The sequence below is a fragment of the Polyodon spathula genome, chromosome 7, assembly GCF_017654505.1.
Source record: "Polyodon spathula isolate WHYD16114869_AA chromosome 7, ASM1765450v1, whole genome shotgun sequence".
NCBI classification, from domain to species: Eukaryota; Metazoa; Chordata; class Actinopteri; order Acipenseriformes; family Polyodontidae; genus Polyodon; species Polyodon spathula.
The window spans coordinates 21,501,210-21,524,053 of NC_054540.1; the positions used below are offsets into that span (position 1 = coordinate 21,501,210).

Consider the following 22,844-nt stretch of genomic DNA (forward strand, 5'->3'; position numbering starts at 1 on the left):
TCATTAGCACATTTTTTCCATTTAAAACACACATTATGATAATGATGACTTGAAGTAAACAGCTTTGAGACTCTAACCCACAGAAGATATGCTAATATTGTAACTTTTATTTTTTTTTGTCTGAGAACATAGAATATAAATATAGGGGAATATGTACTGTAATTCTATACATTTTTATTCTTGAGAGGGGAGCATTGGGATTTAAGGGCTGTGACTTTGCTGCCTTACTAAATTTAAATATTTAGCCCTGCTTGTTAGAATGCAAAATATATTAGATATATTGGGGTTTAAAGGGCTGAAAGTATATTACAGTAATCAGTCACGTATCTGACTGTAATGGGACCAGAGTAAGGGCGGATATGTAAAAAGGCGGATAAATTAATCCCGTTTCAAATACCATTACACACAACTGTAGCAATTACTGTACTATTTTATTATTGTTTTTATTAGGGAGCTCCCTTAAATCGAGACAGAGGTTAAAGTTGATACACCCCTCAGGCGAACACGATTTATATACATATTGCAGCGCTGAGCTGCGGGGTTTCCAGTATATATTGAGACAGACAACAGTTGTGGTTCAAAGCAGTAGGAAACTGCTGTATATATAATTTTTTTAGCTTTTCGTGAACAATGGCTATCATTCCTCTACTCTCAATTGCAAACTCAACCTCTCTTAACTCTCTCTCTCAATTCATACACCACCAGATCCCGCTTCTATTTCATCACACAAACACCCAAGTGCCTCCCCCTTCCTATCTCTGACTGGTCGTGTCAGACCTGCTCCCACCCCCCTCAGTGACACACTCACACACAGGCGGTCTGTCAGCTCTGTAACACAAGCACCAGAAATAGCTCATGTGACACTACCAGCAATGCAGAGGAGATTATGACCAAAACTTAAATAACAGTCATTGCATTAAAAAAATTGTTTCTTTTATTTGCAGACCCATAATACCTCCAAACCACGTATATCATTATTAAAGAAGGCAACCTCCCTTAATTGAATGTTTTACCAGAAAACACTCGACCCGCTGCAGAATAATGTTGTTCAAAAGGAAGAAAAATGATAAAATTAGATACATGTATATAACACAATATACTACTTGTCTTGTGAAACGATTAAAAAAATAAACAAAATGTGTAGGTAATTTAAAAATGAAATATAGTTACCTACATTTCGTGTGTAAACTAGTGAACAATACTATGTTCTTTATATACTGGGATAGCAGCGCTACTGCTTTAGATATTTAATAAATCTCAAAAGTTTATATTCACACTAAATAGTTATATCCAAGAATCGATGCACTCAAATATATTTTCAAAACTAAAGAAACTTAGCAAGTACCGGTATATGTGTTGTTTAGCGGGTTCACACAAGTAGCCATTTACAACAGCACGCACACTCTTAGCATCTGACCAATCACACATCACTTATTTGCATATTAAAGGCCTGAGGTGCGCGCGTGTGTGTAGTTTGTGGAAAACAGGCATAGTACTGTATTTGATTTTCAGCGAAATAAATCTGAAATACTTACAAACACTTGGATATTGTATTCATCCATTATTTTATTATATTAAAGAATATTTATTTATTGCTACGTTTTTGATATATTTATTAACTGCACTGTTTACACTAGGGGGCCCCCTAAGTGGCTGGGGCCCGAGTGTTAATCCGCCGGGGAGAAATAGTTGCACATACAGCACAAAGCTGTGGTAGGATTTACAATCTCTGAATACAAATTTTCATTTTTGCACAGAACAGACCATGATGAAAGCTTGACATCATTATATTGCAGTAATAATGCCAATATTCTATATTTTGAAACACACAAAAACGCATTAAGGCGATACAAAGTATTTTCAAATTACAAATCCTTAACATTAGTTAATGGCAGAAATTAGATGATTTTAAAACATATCACTGCAGTAATATTTATTACAGATAAAACAAAAAAGCAAAGTGTTTTCTAACGATACCCCACAACATAGAACACAATTGTTTGCAAGGTGCATAGATTGACTGCACAGGCAGTCCTTTGGGATCTGAATTTAAATTCAGTGCAGACCAAACTGTTAGAATACCATTCAGGTCTGTCATTTAGGTCACAGGGCTACATCCTAGTGGAGAAGAATACGTTTCAGAAAACTACCTTAAACTGACTCACATAGTCAACTCAATTTATGAACATCCCAAAAATTATTATTAAAGGGGAAGGTTTTTTTTTTTTTTTTTTTTAGTTCGTTCACTGGTAAATTGACTTTTGGGGATTATGCAAATTAATTCACAAAGAAAAAAGGGATGCCTTCATGCCTTCTGTTTTTTCTTTTTTTTTTTCCCCATACAGTAAAACCACATAATAGCTGTACTGTTACTGCCTGCCTCGCTTTTTTTCACACACACTTTGTGGAATAAAATAATACAACCAGTAAGTACATTATTGAAATGTTTTGACATTAGTATGGCACAATATAGCATAAAGAACACTGCATTGTGTATATTTACAGTTTTCTTGGGTTTTTCAACTGTACCAAACTGATAGTCAACTTTCTTGCAGTCCCTTTGAAGTAATAATACAGGGGCTTGCCTATATTATAAAACTAAATAGGGTACCTGAAAACACAGCAATATGTTTTTATATATGTAAAATATGTAAAATAAATAAATGGGGGAAAAAAGTGACCTCATTAAAATAAATCTGACATTTATGGAGGATAATTAGGTATAACCATACTCAATTTCATGTTAAAGCTATGTTGATAAAAGGTTAAAATACATGCTAAGAGGCCTCATACAATTCCTGTCAGACATCCATTGTAAAGTGGTGTGTTCTAAGCATAAAATCTACTAAAGCATTTCAGTAAATATGTAAAATGTTGTTAGGTTTGCAGTAAAACAATACCAATTATGAAGGTAATGTAGTCCGCTTTAATGCTAATCAGAGTATGTGAAATCAGTGATACAAGTAATAATACATACATTTAAACGTCTTGCAGTAGCTGTTATTCCATGCTTGGTAGCTTTATTTAGAGGCATTTTTCATTCCTGAAAAGGTTTCATGTGTTGAAATAAGTAATATTTTGCTCTTCATTGTGCTAAACAAAAAACAAAAATGCTGTTTGTTAGATCTATTTTAGAACACCAATCCTAAATTCAAGAATCAGTGCTGTGAATATTTTTCAATGTCATTATATTACAAAAATTATTTTAATAGTCTTGTTATTCCTGTTTGAGAGTTTTACAAAAGGAAAAGATACATATAACATTTAAACGACTTTTTATTCCTAGAAGAAATTGCTCAGTTCATCTCTGCCTTATCCTGTTCACAATGCATAGCAACTCCTTTTCATTTGCATAATCAGTGGATTTTGTATGAAAAACAAAGCAGTTGGATAAACAAGCCTAGACTATAAATCAATGTTATAGTATTACTCTGTATTATATTGGCCACTTTATAGAGGCTTCAGTAAGACAAAAAAATCATAGAAAAATTGCTTCATAGTGTTGCATCTGTGTATGAAGCTATGAATTTTGTATTTTAAGTGCTGTTGTACTGCTTCAAATTACATTGTGAACATAAAGGGGGAGAAAAATGGGTTTTGAATGATCAGTATTCATTCTTTTATAGTATTTGTTTAAAAAACATTCTTACAGTGCTGAACTATTTTTGTTATATAAGATACCAAAACAGAGTATTTACTGTATATACCATGGTCCATGTTACACCTAAGAGAATATTGAGGATAGTAAGTTAGTGAAGTGTCAACACGGCAGACAGCAAGGGGTTTACTCAAACAATGTGCTGTCAACATGCTTTAACCATGAACTAACTGAATGTGTGCATTATTGAACCCTAAAAGTTACTCTGTGCTTTTTCATATGCTTGAGCAGTGGTTCTTATATTATTGCAAAACCAGTCCCAAGTGTCAGTTTTTGTTTGTTTGTTTCCTGTTGTTTTTGTGCTGGGTGTCTTTTTTAAGCTTTAATATCAAGCATAATTCAAAAGGCAATCTAAATGGACCAGTTAATGCCCCAGAGCTATTCAAATTTAGTTTTTCTTGCTGGAAAAATCAAGGTCAGTGAAGATTATTGTAACAAAGGAAATGTAGGTCTTTATTGAAAAAAGCAAAGAGAACTGAACAGCATTACTGGCATTACCCAATGGCATCACAGAATTAATCCAATTGCACTATTTATAGTAGAAATCTATGTGCAGGTTTTGTGGGGCTTCTGGTTGTAAGACCACTGCATCCCCATGAAAAGATAGACAGAAAACTATGTCAATTAATCTGTTTGAGATAGTAATAGAAAGGAACACATTTATATACCAGTATAGTATACTTAGTAAATGTTTTTGACATTGCTATTAAAGTATGATAAATTAAACAACGATTCTATAATAGGTGCAGACGCTATATTGTAATTTAAAGGGTAGTTATAAGATTTGAAAGTGAATGGGTGGTTAATGTTTGTGGTCTCTGGGCAGTCAGGCGACGGCTATGGGTAGTCTGGACATTACGGGGCTGGTGGCACTTTCCGGGATTCAGGCGGTGGGACCGGCAGCAGTCGTCGCTTGAAAGGGCTAGCACTTGCAGCGGAAGCGGTTTCTGTCTCCCTGGCAGTCAGGTCGGCAGCACCTCCCTCTCAGGCGCTGGAGACGGCACCGGCTCCCTTGTTTGCCTTCGGGGATGGCCGCCCCTCTTACGCTTTTGTTTTCAGGCAGGCAGCTCTTCTCCTTCTTGGCGGGGACAGCACCCCATTTTGTTTCTGAACTCCCCACAGACAAAGCACCAACCCCAGTCCTCTAGGTCCTCAAAGAGGTCCTTCAGTCCGCCATCCCACCGGATCTGGGATGGGTCGGGGCTCCAGTCGCTCCACAGGTCCATCTTTCTCTCCCGCACACGGGGCTGCACTCTCTGGCACCCAGACGGACAGCACCTCCCTCTCCGACACTGGAAACAACACTGCTTCCCTTGCTTGCCTGCGAGAATGGCCGCCCTTCCTCCTCTTTTACTTCAGGGCAGGCAGTACCTCCTCTTTCCTCAGGAAGGGGCAGCGTACCTCCTTGTGTCCGAACTCCCCGCAGGCAAGTGTCTAGCCTTGATCCTTACAGCCACCGAGGAGATCTTCCAGTCTGCCATCCCACCGAGTCTGGGATGAGTCGGAGATGCAGCAGATCCACTGATCCATCTCTCTTAACTGCTCCTGCTTGACGCTGTAGGTTTTGTTCTTATCCTGCTTCTCACGCCAATGTGACGTTTCAGAGGGCAGTTAGAAAGCAAACAGGAAAGACACTGGTTCCTTTTCCAGGATTTATTCAGCACGGATTCTCTTCTCTCACACACACAGGTCCTCAGGTCACATATACCAAATACAAAAACCATGACAACCAGAACACAACAACAACAACAAGGCATCGCAGGGCCTCTTATAACCCCAGCTCCACCCCTTTTTTCCTATCTTCAGCCGCACACTTCTGGCCAATGGGAACACACGGAACACATGAACACACAGTGACTCAAACACAAGACCAATCACGGGAGACATAGACCATGCAGTATAAGATTGATACAGAGAGACGGGACCAGTCAGAAGGAAGGCACAGAACATGTCCACGTGCAGGCCAGGGTTACACAGATAAGAGGTAAACAAAACAAACGGAGGGAAATACAGAGTGGGGAGGGAACACAATTACAATGGGAATTACACAAAGCACAGATCGTTAATGTGACGTTTTTTGAAAGCTTTCTAGTTTATTCTGGTAATTTCCATTCTTTGTGGGCTGTTTTACAGAAATGAAGTGATGGTGAATTTTTGTGATAATAAGGACATAACTACTAAAATCACACAAGTAAACCATGAGACCCTTAAAGGCAGAGATACATAAGGCATTTATTTTCAAAAGCAGAGAGAAGATGGCTGTCAAAAGAGATTAATGTGCAGACTACTGTGCAAATTTCATGGGACGACGGTGAATAGGTCACTCTAGGTTACTACAGCCATCATTTGTTTAGGGGACTTGTCCATTTTTAATATTATTTTCAATAATACTGCATGCAACACATTTAACGTGCTGTAAAGGGGGGGGGGGGTTGAAAAATCAGTACAGTTTACATGTTGAAATACAATGTGAATTTAAAAAAAAAAATACTGCAGGCTACCACAAGATACCTTTTTTTAAGAAGATTGTGACTTAAATCGGTACGTATACCACATATATTGGAGCTGTCTCTTGTTTTGGTTATCATTTTATTTTGAAGTACTACTATAGAACTTGTGGTTTTTTTTTACTTCTTGTTCCACCATTTGTTGTCCACCTATTGGTTACAGACCTGATGACAGGTTACAGGTTACTTGTAAACTGTAAGAGACAAGACACTTGTGGAAAACAAGGACCACTGCACAACACACACAAAAAATGATGTATCTGTCTGAGTGCTCTGGATTTTTTTGTTTTGTTTTTTTGTGATGAAACAGATATGGATAGTTGTACTTTTTCCATTTATCTTTTAGAAATATAAAATAACACTGTTAGAAAAACAGTATTATCTATATATATATATATATATATATATATATATATATATATATATATATATATATATATATATATATATATATATATATTAGTGGCTCTCAAAAGTGTTCACCCCCCTTGGACTTTGCCACATTGCGTTGTGTTACAACATGGAATCAAAATAGATTTATTTAGTTTTTGCAACAGATCAACACAAAACAAAGTGAAAAATAACATCTACATATTGTTCTAAATTAATTACAAATATGAAATAGAAAATAATTGATTGCATAAGTATTCACCCCCTTTGCTATGACACACCTAAATAAGCTGTGGTTCAACCAGTTGTCTTTAGAAGTCACATAATTAGTTGAATGGAGTCCACCTGTGTGCAATTTAGGTGTTTCACATGATTTCAGGTTAAATACATCTGTCTGTGGGAGTTCCCGCAGTTGGTTAGTACATTTCCTAACACAAACTACATCATGGAGATGAAGGAACATTCAAAGCAAATCCAGAATAAGGTTCTTCAAAAGCACCAATCAGGGGATATAAGAACATTTCCAAGGCATTGAATATCCCCCGGAGCACAGTAAAGTCCATTATTAAGAAATGGAGAGAATATGGCACAAATGTGAATCTGTCTAGAACAGGCTGTCCTCAAAAACTGAGTATCCGGGTGAGAAGGGCACTAGTCAGGGAGGCCACCAAGAGGCCTATGGCAACTCTAAAGGAGTTACAGTCTTCCATGGCTGAGAAGGGAGACACACTGCATACGGCAACAATAGCCCGGGTGCTTCACAAAACTGGCCTTTATGGGAGAGTGGCAAAAAGAAAGCCATTGTTGAAAAAAACTCACATCAAATCTCAGCTAGAGTTTGCCAGAAGGCATGTAGGAGACTCTAAGACCAAGTGGTAGAGGATTCTATGGTCTGATGAGACCAAAATAGAGCTTTTTGGCCTCAACGCTAAGTGCTATATTTGGCGCAAGCCTAACACCGCACATCATCCTGAGAACATCATCCGTACAGTGAAGCTTGGTGGTGGCAGCATCATTCTATGGGGATGCTTCTCTGTGTCAGGACCTGGAAAGCTTGTGAAGATAGAGGGCAAAACGGGTGCAGCAAAGTACAGAGAAATCCTGGAGGAAAACCTGCTGAAGTCTGTAAGAGACCTGGGACTTGGGAGAAGATTCATCTTCCAGCAGGACAATGACCCCAAACATACAGCCAAAGCCACACTGGAGTGGCTTAAAAACAAAAAAGGTCAATGTCCTGGAGTGGCCCAGTCAAAACCCGACCGCAATCCAATTGAGAATATGTGGAAAGAGTTGAAAACTGCTGTTCACCAAAGGTCCCCATCCAACTTGATGGAGCTTGAGTAATTTTGCAAAGAAGAATGGGCAAAAATTGCAGTGTCCAGATGTGCAAAGCTGGTAGAGACTTATCCAAATAGAGTCATGGCTATAATTGCTGCCAAAGGTACCTCTACCAAATATTGACTCAAGGGGGTGAATACTTATGCAGTCAATTATTTTCTGTTTTGTATTTGTAATTAATTTAGAACAATTTGTAGATTTTATTTTTCACTTTGATAGTATGGATTTTTTTTGTGTTGATCAGTGGCAGTACTTTTGAGAGCCACTATATATATATATATATATATATATATATATATATATATATATATATATATATATATATATATATATATATGTGTGTGTGTGTGTGTGTGTGTGTGTGTGTTAGTCTGTCATCTGATGTAAAAAAGGCCTTTAAATCTTGAAAAAGCTCAACTCCCAGTAGAGCTAATTATTTAGGTATCAGAGATCAAAGGGCACATAGTCATATTTTGAGCTTTTTTTGGACTATTTGAGTTCAAATGGCTGAAGAATGTGTTCCACTTGAGCTAGAAGTGTTTAAGAAGGTTCATCATATTACTCAGATTGTGTCAGATTTTTACTAAAAAGATTTGATCTCTACGTTACCGTTTGGTTTTGGCCCAGTGTCACAAATGTAGCTTTTTGACATACATGTGCATGGTTTTTCGAACATTCCATGACAATGTCTACCTGCGGTCTCAAACCCTTGCAGGTTATAGTTGGAAAGCTTTTTTTGCCTTCCCTTTTATATTACACATGAATATTTTCAAGGTAGAAGATATATTTGAATAATTATTGATATCTGTGCTCTAACAGAAATTATAATATCCTTCAATGGTCTCAGCAGTATCAGCCATAAGCTTCCTCAGTAAAAAAAAAAAAAAAAAAAAAAAAAAAAAAAAAAAGCATTTTTAGCAGCTATTGAGATTTTTGTTTTCTGAATGTACCGTTCCTATGGAATTACTTTTCTATTATGCCTTTACAATCAGCCTGTAATTGCATGGCATTTGATGAGTGCCAGTTTACCCTTTCATTACAAAGGATGATATTATTGGTTGCAGTAGTGATGAAGAGGATGAGGAGAAAGAGTAAGGCGAAAAGGAATCCCTGGTGCTTTAATGGACAACAATAATGTGCCTCCTATGTCCATTATTATTATTATTATTATTATTATTATTATTATTATTATTATTATTATTATTATTATACACAAGTCTACAGATCTGAAGGGACTAAATGTATGTGTACTATATAGTATTTAAATATGTATCATGCACTTAAAACATGAATATATGTGATTTTTTTTTTTTGAATCATTACCTGAAAAAGCCGGCCATGTAAAAGATGGGTACGGCTTGCCGAAAATTATATATATATATATATATATATATATATATATATATATATATATATATATATATATATATATATATATATAATGTGGGAAACTGGACAATTACAGTACATTACAATGTTTACAAGGGATTCTGACTTTATAGAGGAGAGGGGTGGTTTTAAATAGGTAATACAAAAAGATTGTCAAGAGAGCTTAATCTATCACCTTTTCAGTGATCCTTAATGTTTGGCATAGCAAAGGTTTACCCAAGAGTTCAGTTTTAATCTCTTGATTGGCTGCATTGATAATGTATTCCATGATAGATATACAAATCTTGATGTACATCATATCCTTTACTTAAATTTAGATGGGTCACTTTACACTCATTCTTGCTGACGTCAGAGTGGCAACAGAGAGTTAAAAGTTGTCTCTGCTAACTGAAGAAACAGCACCATAGCCTTGCAGAATGGATGTGAGCTGGCAGAGCTTGAGATTAGAAGAACATGCTTTGTGTAATGACATGACTTGCTTTTGTTAGGCAGCAGTTGGTGCACGGTAAAACAGTGAAGAGTAAACCACCCTTGCAGATTCTGTATGACATGGAGGTCAGTTGTTTTTCTTTCTGTTTCTAGGTCTATTGGTCCTTGTTGTATTTCTTTAAACAGTGCAATGATTTTCAATGATAAGGTATATTAAGTGAAATTGTAAATGACTAGAATTGAAATCCCATGAAGAACGAACATTTATAAGTTTTATTTGAAAACAAAGATACACCAGGCCATGCCCCTGGGTATTGCTATATTCAATATGTTCGATTTTGTTTTTGGCTTTAAAATAAAAGCCAACAGAGTAGTGACAGAAACTGTGATTATCTTTTATCCTGGGGATTCCTTTTTTAAAATAAAATGACCCACTGGGCATGGATATCATTAAGCTGTAAAGAGTAGGACATTAAAAACAATAATATGGTAAGAGTTCTTGTTCCTGGTTTCTTTCTTTTTCTTTCTTCTCCACTTTCCCTTATGGGAGATATCTCTATGCTTTAGATGACCTAAAGGATACATCTTGTAATAACATTAAGTTGTTCCCCAGGCGAATAAAAGCTTAGAGTCAAGGAAAGAGTTATCCATTAGGTGATACTTCTTAACACTCAGATATCAGCCTAGTAGTCCTCGTTGACCTAAACTAATGTATTATTGTGTGCCTTTTGAAAGGGGCTACGAAGAGTAACAAAAATAGGACATAATCCCCAATAAAGCATTCACTTCACAGTATGTAATGACTGCTCTGTCAGTTACTACCATGAGGAGAAGTTGAGGGTCATTATCTGTGTCAGAAAGGGAATTAACAACTGGCAAATGACCCATTTAGAGCAGAATATTTTGGTTATTAACAAAAAATCAGTGCTGTATCATAAGTGATGACGTTATATTTTAAGCCAAATAAACACCGAGAATGTATCACCCACAGTTCTGTATTTATTGACAGCTTTGAAGTGTTATTGTTGAGTCTTATTAGTCATTTCTTAATATCTGAGAAATGTTTTTTTGTTATGTTTTTCATCATATCTAATGTATCCTAGTAATTTGCTGCCACATACTGTTTTTCAGGATCTTCAAACAGAACAAATATATACTGTAATACACAAGTTACTTTCACGTGATATTTGGCAATCAAAATCTTTATGAAGCAATTTTTTGGTTTTGGTTTTACAAGTACAGTACTCTCCAAATAAGTGAACACACCTCGGGAAGCAAGCAAAGTGTGCTGCTAGCCAAAGTGTTCTCTTAGCCACCAGACACAATATGAGTCAATCAATAAATAAATAAATATGTATTACTTGTCATGGTGCACGTGCATCAACATATGAAATGAACTGAATAAGTAAAAGCAAAACAATAGGCAAGTCTATGTTATTAAACTATAATTCTAAAGTAACAGTCAAACCAACGTTAATAAAACTGAAGCAAAACACGGTAAAAAAGCTTAAATTTCTATGTACTATGTAATTAGCTAGCGAGTGTACTAACATTAGTAAACTGTCAAGCTCACCGCGCAACAGCGACCCCTGTAGTATGGCCGAGTTGCCTGTAAGCTGCCCAGAGCTGCATGTCCTCTGATGCTGTAGCTCTGAGGTGGCTGCACTGTGGGCCTGCTCATGGCACTTGCTTTGGAGGACAGCGTGTGTTAGTCTTCGCCACTCCCGAGTCAGCGAGGGTGTGGTGGTGGTGAGCTGAGCCTAAAAAATAATTGACTATTGCAAATTGGAAGAAAAAAGTAAAAAAAAAAAAAAAAAAAAAAAAAAAAAAAAAAAAACAAAAAAAAACTACTAAAAAAAAAAAAAAAAAAAAAGATATGCACATTCTTTAACAGAATGGTGAAGCAACGCACCAGAACAGGAAACCAAATTGTTCAGCGACTTGGATCTAATGGAGGATCTTTTCAAGAGCTCGAACAAAAGCAAGAGAAACAGCAGCACATTTTGCCGTTTATTTACATGCCATTTTATAGCGAGGTGCACTCATGGAAATCAGAATACAAAATAATTCAATGATATGACGACAGTTCTGGAAAAGATTTAATAAACCAATCAGTGTCCCTCAAGACACTCTCATGATGACAAGTAGCTTTTTTAAAAACAGTACTGTATCAGTTGTGAACTAATCGCCATCAGTGCCAAGAATGTGTTCTTTTAAGTGAAGTTCCTGTTCTTTTTTTCCTGGGAAAAATCTGTTACACCACAAATGGTGTTCCCTTAGGCGAAGTGTTCTTTAGGAGGTGTTCCTGTATGCGGCCACTACTGTGCTGTAGGTTGTGGAGCTTGGAAACGTAATGCACAAGGGTTTGGAAACTTCCTGTGAAAAATACATTCTTGGAAACTGTCCAAATGGTACAGTCTTCTAAGAAAAGGGTGCTTGTGAGAAATATGGGAATGACAGGTGTGTACTCTCAACCAACAATGTTAAATGTAAGCATGCCACAGTTTAGCACAAAGATAGACAGGTTGTAGTACACTGTTCTGGCCCCTTTAGTTGGTTTGAGTTCATTTAAGTCAATTCCATTTGGCCACTAGATGGCGCTGTTTAATGATAAGGTCTGTTTGCTTAAGTTCCTATTTCCTGTAAAGAAGAATCCCTGTTAGCAACGGTGAAAGTCGCTCTGTGGAGTTGCAGATATCATCGAACTCCATCCTTCTTGCAATTATTTGTAGAAGCATTGTCTGTAAGTAAAATCAATAATAACATACATACTCACCTTTCAATTCATGATGATATTTTATATGGATGATCGTTTGCGTGATAGAGTTACGTATTTTCTTGATAGTTGCATGGTCGGAGATATCTGTTCTATGTAATTGATCTTGCCATGTTTGAGGAATTATTTTGCATACGGCAGCATATTTCTGAGTTTATGATAATATTATACCATACCTACAAATACATGCTGTGCTATTAGTGAGAATTAAGCATAGTATTCAGCATACCCGTACTTACGGTTGTTTTCTGTATTTTATTTCAGTTTTACTCAGTTCCTAACACTGTACACTACAAAAGATTTAGAAGTGAGTAGTTTTTCGAGATTTATGATTATACTGTATTTACAGTATAATCGTAAATCTCGAAAAACTACTCACTTCTAAATCTTTTGTAGTCATTTTTGTATTTAGTATATTTGTATTTACTTTAGTTGTATTTACAGTATAATCGTAAATCTTGAAAAACTGCTCACTTCTGAATCTTTTGTAGTCATTTTTGTATTACTTTAGTATAAATACATGTTAATTTGGATTCATATGTTGTTTTTTTCTGACTTTATGTGAACGAAAAGACACACATTTGCCCGTTTTCCCATTGGAAATAGTGATATTTTGAAATATCACTGTCCTGGTCACAAAAGCAAAGTTTGTGGGGAATAATAGCCATTTTCTATACTTTTGAGGCATAAGCAATTAGGAAATAACACTTACTACCCAGGAACAAAAATTGTGTTACATAGTGTTATTTACATACTGTGTTTACCAAACCAGTTTGTTTGTTATTTTTTTTTATATATATATATATATATATATATATATATATATATATATATATATATATATATATATATATATATATATATATATAGTGCCTTGCAAAAGTATTCAGACCCCTGACCATTCTCTCATATTACTGAATTACAAATGGTACATAAAAAACTGAAATATCTTGCTTGCTTAAGTATTCAACCCCTGTGCTGTGGAAGCTCCCAGTTTGCACCAATGAAAGAAATTGCCCTAACGAGGACACAATTACCTTACCATTGGCCTCCACCTGTGAACCATTAAAGTTGTTGTCACATTTTCTGGATAAAAACCCCACTGTTGAAGGATCATTAGTAAGGCTGTGAATCTGAAGGAAAATGAAGACCAAAGAGCATTCGACAGAAGTTAGAGATAAAGTAATACAAATGCATAGATTAGGGAAAGTGTACAAAATAATATAGTGTTTGGATATCCCCATGAGCACAGTTGGATCAATAATCAGGAAGTGGAAGCTGCATCACACCACCCAGGCACTGCCAAGAAAAGGCCGCCCCTCAAAACTCAGCAGTCAAACAAGTGACAACAACTTGTGAGAGAAGCCACAGAGAGGCCAACAATCACTTTGAAGGAGCTACAGAGTTCAGTGGCTGGGAGTGGAGTAATGGTGCACCAGTCAACCATATAAAGAGCTCTGCAGAACACTGGACTGTATGGGAGGGTGGCAAGAAAGAAGCTGTTACTCAAAAAGTACCATCTGAAACACAGCTGGAATTTGCCAGAAAGCCAGAATCCCAGCTGCGATGTGGGAAAAGATAGAGCTTGTTGGCCAAAACTCAAAGCACTGTGTGTGGCGCAAACCTAGCACTACCCATCCCTCAAGACACACCATCCCTACAGTGAAGTATGGTGGTGGCAGCATCATGCTGTGGGGATGCTTCTCATCAGCAGGGACTGGGCATCTTGTTATATTTCAAGGAAGAATGGATGGAGCAAAATACAGGAAAATATTGCAAGAGAATCTACTTCAGTCTGCTAAAAAGCTGAAGCTTGGGAGGAAATTCACCTTTCAGCAGGACAATGATCCCAAGCTAAAGGCCAAAGCAACATTGGAGTGGTTCAAGAACAAAAAGGTGAATGTCCTACAGTGGCCCAGTCAAAGTCCTGATCTCAATTCCATTGAGAATCTGTGGCACTATTTGAAAATTGTGGTCCACAAGCGTCGTCCAACCAACCTGAACAACCTGGAGCAAATCTACCAAGAAGAATGGGCCAAAATCACTCCGACACTGTGTGCAAAGCTGGTACATAATTACCCCAAAAGACTTAAAGCTGTTATTGCAGCGAAAGGTGGCTCGACCAAATATTAATGTGTGGGGGTTGAATACTTATGCAAGCAAGATATTTCAGTTTTTTATTTTTCTTAAAAATATTTCCAAACATAAAACCAATGTCACCTTACAATAATTGATTTTGAGTTTAAGTGTTTTCAAATAAAATATCGAACAGAACGAAATTTCAATGTACCATTTGTAATTCGGTAATATGAGAGAATTGGTCAGAATACTTTTGGGCACTATATATATTTGCATATATATATATATATATATATATATATATATATATATATATATATATACAGCTCTGGAAAAAATTAAGAGACCACTGCAAAATTATCAGTTTCTCTGGTTTTACTATTTATAAGTATGTGTTTGGATAAAATTAACATTTTTGTTTTATTCTATAAACTACTGACAACATTTCTCCCAAATTCAAAATAAAAATATTGCCATTTAGAGCATTTATTTGCAGAAAATGACAACTGGTCAAAATAACAAAAAAGATGCAGTGTTGTCAGACCTCGAATAATGCAAAGAAAATAAGTTCATATTCATTTTTAAACAACACAATACTAATGTTTTAACTTAGGAAGAGTTCAGAAATCAATATTTGGTGGAATAACCCTGATTTTCAATCACAGCTTTCATGCTTCTTGGCATGTTCTCCACCAGTCTTTCACATTGATGTTGGGTGACTTTATGCCACTCCTGGCGCAAAAATTCAAGCAGCTCGGCTTTGTTTGATGGCTTGTGACCATCCATCTTCCTCTTGATCACATTCCAGAGGTTTTCAGTGGGGTTCAGGGCTGGAGATTGGGCTGGCCATGACAGGGTCTTGATCTGGTGGTCCTCCATCCACACCTTGATTGACCTGGCTGTGTGGCATGGAGCATTGTCCTGCTGGAAAAACCAAAACATTGTCAGAGCAGAAGGAAGCAAGTTTTCTTCCAGGACAACCTTGTACTTGGCTTGATTCATGCGCCCTTCACAAAGACAAATCTGCCCGATTCCAGCCTTCCTGAAGCACCCCCAAATGAGTCCAATTTTCAGCTTTGCCCAACACCTGGTCGTCTAATGGTTAGACGGAGACCTGGAGAAGCCTACAAGCCACAGTGTCTCACACCCACTGTGAAATGTGGTGGAGGATCGGTGATGATCTGGGGGTGCTTCAGCAAGGCTAGAATCGGGCAGCTTTAGCATGAATCAAGCCAAGTACAAGGTTGTCCTGGAAGAAAACTTGCTTCCTTCTACAGTTCTGTGTATAAAACTGGATAATTTGTTTTAATTTTACTTGTACTGACCTGCATTCTTTATTTGAGGCTGTGTTTTCCATTTCCATTTTTAAGTAGGTTTTCCTCTTGTAAGATTCTTAGGACAGATGTGTATATTTGATTATAAACTCAGAAATAGCGCAGTGATAAATAGCAGTGAGTGTACCTCAGTGGAGTTGACTAATGATAGTGTCACCACTGTATCCTGGTCCCTGTCATCAGCCAAGCTTGTTTGCTTCTCAGGTTCATTACATTTCATCTGCTTTGCTGCTTTATGTCCCAGTAAGGTCAACCATGACCTTTATGTTAGGACAAGCTAGGAATTCATTATAAAGCCAATGATTATACTCATGCTAACCTTATAAGCTAACTATATTCTAACATTTAAATAAGCATATGAAACATACTGTCTTTTTTTTTTAATAGTTCACAATGTAGAAGATAAATAATATTGGAAGAAACACTGGGACACATTCACTAAGCATTTACTAAAGTGTTGCCTTTACACAATTTTTTTTCCTAAATGGAAAAACAAATTGACAAAATTGATAGCTTAAAATGAAGCAGTGAAGAACATTTGCATGTACAGTACCATAGAGCCGAGGGTAGCAGCCATCAGAACTATGTATATACTACAGTTGCAACAATATAAAGGCCTTTTTGTATATAAATCCCTGACAATATTAAAAACTAGGAAAGATTGTTTATGGATGTTGTTGCTAGTGAACTAAAATAAAAAAAAAGTGCTGTACTATAGTTTTGACATGAACAACATCTTGTGTTATACTGTTCTTTCGTGCCAATTTAAAAATGTCCTATTTCACATACCTACACAAAAAGGAGATCCAACTGACAAATGTTTCTCGGAACAAGAAAACAGGTGAATTATACAAAAAAAAACACAACAGATATAAAATTAATTACTTCAGACTTGAATTGTGCCTTGTTGCTGTTGCTATCTAATTTTGTCTGTTAAATGAAAAGAACAGAACATTTATCTAGTACGATCAGAGTAGTTCTAGTTTGAAAAAAAAAGTCTTAGTTAAAAAATGTATATGCTTTTCCCAAAATTAATTTGAAAAATCCATTGCAACCTGCCTTGTTTTACTTTTGTGACTGTATACTTTAATATGATAGATTGCCAAAACCATGTAAACGAGGTACAGTATGTGATACTGTAGCCAGTATGACAACTAATCAAAGACTCAAACAATACAGTTTTAACTACGCGCACCAATCGAATCTGGGATGAGAATAAACTCCAAGTGTGCCATACTTAGTTTACCAATCAAAAAGCAGGAAGTGAATCTGGGCCATTGACTTTTGAGGCACTCTGAGTGCATTTGTTGTGTATAATATATTAAAAAAAAACAAAAAAACAACGTGATGCTTTTACACTTAGGAGACGAGTTTGATTATATATGGTCTTTGAGTAGGGTTTATTCCCAAAGCTTTTTACTCATAATTGTCAGAATAAAATGAACCCAATCTTTTTTTTTTTTTTAGTTTTTGTTTTCATTGTGCTAATAACGTTTCAGAGTAAAAAGTTTGAGAATTCAGCCCATAGCAATCCTTATGAGGTTTTTGGCAACAGTGAGAAACTGTGATATATTGATTATGAACTGTCCAGGCAAAATACAGTGCAGCTTAAGAGAATGCAAATACATAAATGCTTTAGTTATATTTCCTAGTGTCATATTAAACTGATGCATAACTGTGTGAAATTTGCTGTAAGCGTTTCAATCATGTTGCTGAATTCCCGCTCTTTACTGTAACACAACACAAACCATACCTATAATTTCAGGCACTTTGACGTCACGGAATTCCCTTTCAAAACATAAACAAACATGGTGGAATGCTTTGCGAACAGGAGTGGCAACAAAAAACAACTACTTGTCAAGAACAGATGCGAAAAAACAACAAAACAGCAAACCAAAGAGGCTATAACAACACTGAAGGTACAAAAAAATAAAACTTTAGGAGTGATTATACATAATTACAAACATTACCCTATTTTCCAATATAAATATGCACATGCAATTGTTATATATTAAATTACTTTTATATAATTGTACATACTGTTCTAACTGCATATGTGTATGTCATTTTTCTTTAAATATATATATGTTACTATTTTAATTTTTAAAATCATCTCAGAAATTAAACAAGGTAAATACGTATCTTACAAAACATTGGTATCACAATCTAATGTGTGTATTTATAATACTATCGGTAACACATCATTATGATTTAATACCATGTATTACAGTGTCACAATTAAAATGAACCTCCTTGAAGTTGTACATTCTTAAGACAAAAGCAAATTCACATTTACTGTTAGAGATATTGTTTTTCATAGCCTTATATAAAGTACGATATTTTAATGATCTAAACATTTACCATGTTTAGGCCCACCACTGCAAGATCATTATCCATCTAGTCCTAATATAAAAAATATGTACATTCTAGTAGCTTATATATATATGTTTGCCGTCCTTTCTGATTGGATCATATGAACTGTTGTGATCTTATCTGCAGTATAGGGTTTAAATCACACTGGACAGTTTTCAGCACCTGAGAATCTTTATGTGGCTGATGTTTCTAATGTTTCAATAGCTACAAAAAAAAAAAAAAAAAAAAAAAACAACATTAATGCTTAGCATGTATATGTCATTAGAGAATGTCTTACTGAAAAATCTACAGTTGTAATATGTAGTAATAATTGTAGTAAAGGAATTTGTAAGGTTGACCTGCTTACTGCTGGATAATGTGCCAGCTATTGTAGTGATGAAAGCAACAGGAGTGAGTGTCTTTTATTGCCTAAGGAGTTCCACTGAGATATGAGATGCCTGTTTGTAGTTTAAAAAATATGTATTAATTCAATATAAGTACTTCTGTATCACTAGAGGGCACTGTGGATCATATTATTTAATACAATGAAATTGCAGTATGTTGTAAGATATTTTATAGTTATAGACTGGCGTATTTGTGTGTGAGAAGACATGTTTGTTAACCTCCATAATCCATGTTAATCTCAAACTAGTGCTAACATGACTGCAAGTGACTTCCTTAAAATGATTGCTGTTTTTGTCATTCTAGTATTTACAAGCTGTTATATTTTTTTGTATTCATTTTTTTAACAATTAGACTAGTGTAGTAAATGTACTTAATGCATCAGCTTCTAAAATAGTAATACATAGTAGTTAGCACAGAGGCTGCAAAAGCAATGTTATTTTTGTAAATTAAGATTTAAATGGGCTGGGAGCTGATGTCCATTAGCAGGGCAGTGCAACTGCAGTGCTCAGTATAGATAGAAGCATTCAGATTTCTACCCCTTTTAGGTTAGAATACCACAGAAAATAGTTAAATAGGAAAAACTAAAATTCATAACACATTCAATTGACTAGAAACCTTTAACAAGTATTCCACTCATGTAAACAGCATATTCCGAATAAGGTAAGCAGCATTCTGAATAAGAGTATTCCGAATGAGATATGTAGAATATTGAGCTATCTTGTGGAATATTGACCTCGCTCCATACTGTTAGGGAACCACTGCCCCACACATAATAGTACATTTGGGGCACACAGTATTTCTGTGTCGCCTCTGGCAGAAAGAATTTACATATATACAATAAGTACGTTAAAAATGTTTTAATACAGATTTTAATTAAAGGAATTGAAGCTTGTTTTATCAACTGTTGTGTATCATAACTGACAGTTTATTGTACGGAATAAAGTTGCAAGGACACTGAGATGGTCAGTAGTGTAAATTACAATCTGTGTCACAAAGTTTTAAACAAGTCTGGCTATTTATTCACATACTTATATAATACATTCTTCCTGCCAGTGGTAACACAAATGCTGTGTGCCTCAGATGTTCTATTATTAGTGGGGCTCTGGGTCCCTTACAGTGTTGAGGTAGGTAAACAAATGCCAGTCACAGGTTTTCTAAATCCCTAACTACAGGGACGATGGCTTCACGCTTGCGCAGGAACAGAGAAAGACAAGTATTTAGTATAAGCTGTTTACATTAACAAATATTCCATTCATATTCCATAAGATAGCTCAATGTTCCACGCATCTTATTCTGAATACTCTTATGCGGGTTTATGGTTATAATATAACTCCAGAGTGAAGGCTTTGTGAACAGCCCCTTCTGTGAAACGTGTTCCCAGTATAAAATCTTTAACACTTTGCACCCAATTTAATGGTAATTTAATGAAAATTGAAAGGGTTTATTTTTAAAATATGAATGAGGTGCTTGGGAATGGAAATAATGCATATAGTATGTATAGCCAGAAGCCTAATAAGAATGCACATGGAGAATATAAATGTTTTTAGAAAATGTGATAAATATGTAAATCAATAAATTCTTTTTTTTTTCTTTCTGTATGGTGTGCGTATTAAAATTCACAGTGTATGATATACGTTTTTTAACACTCTTCACACTGTTAACTGTTGAGTATTGTGTAGGCTACTCATTTTATAGGGAGCTGTGTGACAAATTGTAATAAACAAAAACAACAACGTTGACTGTAAAGCAAGCTGTTTACTCATGTATTCTTATTGATTTACAGGTCTCCTGACAAATGTAGCAACAGAGAATCCTCATAGGAGCAGTTAAGACTGTGTGAGCTACTTTCCTTAGTCAATTTTCACTGCTGTGGATCATCTGTTTTATGTCATCAGCTCAACTGTCTGTTTCTCTGTATCGCAAAGGACAGCTTCATTTCTGATGCTATGAGCTGAAGTCTGTTCAACACCATACTGGAATTCAGGACCGGGGAATGTACTGTTGATATCGGAGATGGGATTGGGCATTAGCAGTACTGTGGTTTTAATTTCAAATTAAATGTTTCGTACTGCTGTTGGACTTGGTTTTGTTTTCTTGGTTAATGCAGAAGGGGCTGGTTTAATGAGGATTCAACTTCTTTCATGGAGAGTTTACACAAAAGAAACAATATGGGCAAGATGGACCTGTTCTTGTGGATTTAGCTCTCTGGAATGGACTCATTTCCTCACACTCATGTTATTGCAGACCAAAGAACAAAGAATATTTTGAAATGGACACAATCGTCTTCGTGGACAAGGTTAACTTGTATACATCGCAAGGGCCTTGTGAATGGCATATATTCAGCTGTCAGACAGAAAATATATTACCACCTGGTTTAAATCTTTTTTGAACTCTGCATTGACTGGTGGTTTTTGGAGAAACTGGTCTGAGAAAATACTAAAAGCTCCAGTAGTGCACAGTAAAAAGATAACAGTGTACTGTATGCCCTGTCACATAAGAGACTTGGTACTGAAGGAGCACCTTGAATTCTATGTTGACTTTTACTGTATGACTGTTCAATTTTATGTGAACCTATATATAACCTATATATATATATATATATATATATATATATATATATATATATATATATATATATATATATATATATATATACTATTATATAAATTCATACAGTACCATTCTTCAGTAGTTCCATTTGGACAATTTTCAACAAGCATGGATGGTTACAATGACTTGCACCTAAATCAAACAGAATGTTTACCACAAGAGAACAACATCATAGAAAAAGTTATAGTTTTGGGGGGAAAAAAGATCATTCAGTATATTTTGAGAAGCATAAAAACTTATATATTTAACAGTTTTATATGTTGTATCTTTGTAGAAAACTTTATTTAACGCAATCAATGTGGTCACTATTCCAGTCATAAAGAAGTGGATATAAGTTGAGTTCTGTTTTATTTATTTATTTTTTTTTAACTTCATTGTCATTGACTGCTGATATATATATATTGGGATAATCTTAATTTTAAATGAGACAACAAAACCCTATAGAAAAATCACAAAAAACACTAAATGTTTTTAATAACCAATCAATATTTTGAACCGTTACACAGTTAAGTCAGTTTTGTCTTTTTAGAGTGTAAAATATGAAGTGATGTTTTCAAAATAAGTTTTCTTGTGTGGTGATACTTGAATGAGAGAAGAGACTCAATTGCATAAGCACTTTTTAAATTAAAATACTAAAACTAAAAACAGTTACATATTGGGCCCTGTTCGCAAACTAACTTTAATGCATTAAAAAAAAAAAAAAAAAAGTGTTTTTATCAATAAAAGTTTAATATAACTTCTATATACTAGCTTGAGTGCAGTTCAGGAGATAGAGCGTTGATTCCCCCTATCAAATCATTAGGACTCCCACTTTATCCAGGTTTTTTAACCCAAATATGTTATACACACTATGCCAATGTCCTTTGCTGCTTCGTTTTCCCATCCACCACCTCAGCAATGGTGCCTCTATCTGGGAGTCGGTGAAGCTCGTCACCATGCCTTGGTCCAGGCCTCCTCAAAGGTGTTCTTGATGGGACTGATTGGGAGCCCAGAGCTGAATCCTTATACAGTACATACCAGAACCTGACTCAGTCCTTGATCCAGCCTAGTGAAACAGTAAAATGCCAACAGCAGTCTAGGCCAGTTTCATGAATAATAAAGTGTTAAACCTTTTTGAATTGGGCCCGTAGTCTAAGTTTAGATTCATTCTTGAATTTGTGTTTTGTGATGTAACAATGCTGCTCCAATCACTGTGACAACTGCATGTACGTAAAGATTAGAAACATCTTCTTGTCACAAGAAGAGGTTTCTGGTCTTAAGAGTTGACACCTTCATATGATAAAGTCTATATATTATATATATATATATATATATATATATATATATATATATATATATATATATATATATATATATATATTATATATATATTTACCCCCCCATAAACTAAAATCACTAATTGTGTGAACATCCCTTTAATTGATTTAGCTTAATTGATTTAAAAAAAAAAAAAAAAAAAAAAAAAAAAAAAAAAACATTTGATCGGTTCATCTTGACAGCCCGAGTGCAGTATCAAAAGTAGTGCATATTTCACAATTTCTCAGAATGAAGAAAAAAACGACTGCAACTTGCAACAT

At 35.5% G+C, this 22,844-nt stretch overlaps 1 protein-coding gene across 2 annotated transcripts in view; it reads left to right on the plus strand.

The window, feature by feature from the left end:
- Window positions 1-22,844, plus strand: part of LOC121318344 (chemokine-like protein TAFA-5) — a 117,540-nt gene that overhangs the window by 86,833 nt on the left and 7,863 nt on the right. Inside the window, exons 4-5 of one of the 2 annotated variants that reach the window (XR_005950595.1) lie at window positions 17,666-17,819; window positions 20,441-21,192. The exons of the other annotated variant lie outside the window; for it this stretch is intronic. The gene's annotated coding sequence lies outside the window, so the exon portion shown is untranslated. Of the gene's footprint in view, window positions 1-17,665; window positions 17,820-20,440; window positions 21,193-22,844 lie in introns of those variants that run through there. 2 annotated transcript variants of the gene reach the window in all.